Below are 1,634 nucleotides of genomic sequence, written 5' to 3'. Positions count from 1 at the left end.
AGAATTTTCATTTTTGGCTGAACTATTCCTTTAATGTGGTCCAGAACTATATGAACCAGTGAATTTGTGAAATGTAAAGTTTATATACCTTTTCATATATATAGCCTATAAATACTGAATCCTAATAAGTTTTTGTGATGAACCTTGTTGAAAGGCACAAGGATCAAGCTCTCATAAAAAGTGATATATGATTACAAAGAGATTACATAAATTTCATAAATAACATTTTATTTATTTGTCAATGTACTGTATGTGAGAATGGAATAATGATGAAACCTCTATACAAAATATTTTAAATAGCTTAATTTCAATTTCCAAATGCATTAAAATGCAAAATGGTCAATGTCAAAAACCCAAATTATATTCTTTAAAACATCATTTTAAGAAAATCATTAAATAGATTGACCTAAAACAAGAAAAGAAAAATAACTTATAATTCTGAAATAAATTCTGATCAAATATCATTTTTGGAGTGTCTGAGAATCTAAATACTGATTAAAAAAAAAACAAAAAAAAAAAACAATACTGAACGAATACTTCAATGAGAGCAACAGGACTGGAAACATAGTTTTCACTATTAAATTACAACTTTCACTGGCTACATAAATTCATAAATATTACAACTTTCACTGGCTACATAAATTCATAAATATGAAACTCAAGTCATCTCCATTAATATTAATAATTAAAAGCCATATACTGTAAATGTGGCTTGAGTGTTATAAGAAATAAAGTAATCAACAACACAATAACCACAAGAGTCAAAAAGAGTCAGAGAATAGTTTTGGGCAGCACAGCACCAAAGTATGTGCACATACTCAACAGCTGTTCAGTACCCAAAGACAGATTACTTAATCACAGTCAAAGTACACAGATCAGCCACAACATTAAAACCACCTGCCTAATATTGTGTAGGTCCCCCTCATGCCACCAAAACAGCACCAACCCACATTTCAGAATAGCATCTGAGATGATATTGTTCTCACCACAATTGTACAGAGCGGTTATCTGAGTTAACATTGACTTTGTCAGTTCGAACCAGTCTGGCCATTCTCTGTTGACCTCTCTCATCAACTGGATGTTTTTTGTTTTTGGCACATTCGGAGTAAATTCTAGAGACTGTTGTGTGTGTAAATCCCAGGAGATCAGCAGTTACAGAAATACTCAAACCAGCCCATCTGGCACCAACAATCATCCATGCGATTATCTAATCAGCCAATCGTGTGGCAGCAGTGCAGTGCATAAAATCATGCAGATAAGGTTTAGGAGCTTCAGTTAATGTTCACATCAACCATCAGAATGGAGAAAAAAATGTGATCTCAGTGAATTGGACCGTGGCATGATTGTTGGTGCCAGACGGGCTGGTTTGAGTATTTCTGTAACTGCTGATCTCCTGGGATTTTCACACACAACAGTCTCTACTCTTACTCCGAATGGTGCCAAAAACAAAAAAATATCCAGTGAGGGACAGTTCTTTGGACAGAAATGCCTTGTTGATGAGAGAGGTCAATAGAGAATGGCCAGACTGGTTCGAACTGACAAAGTCTACGGTAATTCAGATGTACAAATGTGGTGAGAGGAATAGCATCTCAGAATGCTATTCTGAGATACGGGTTGGCGCTGTTTTGGTGGCA

The sequence above is a fragment of the Myxocyprinus asiaticus genome, chromosome 37 (assembly GCF_019703515.2).
Source record: "Myxocyprinus asiaticus isolate MX2 ecotype Aquarium Trade chromosome 37, UBuf_Myxa_2, whole genome shotgun sequence".
NCBI classification, from domain to species: Eukaryota; Metazoa; Chordata; class Actinopteri; order Cypriniformes; family Catostomidae; genus Myxocyprinus; species Myxocyprinus asiaticus.
The sequence above is the reverse complement of the archived record's forward strand: the minus strand, read 5'-3'. Positions refer to the sequence as shown.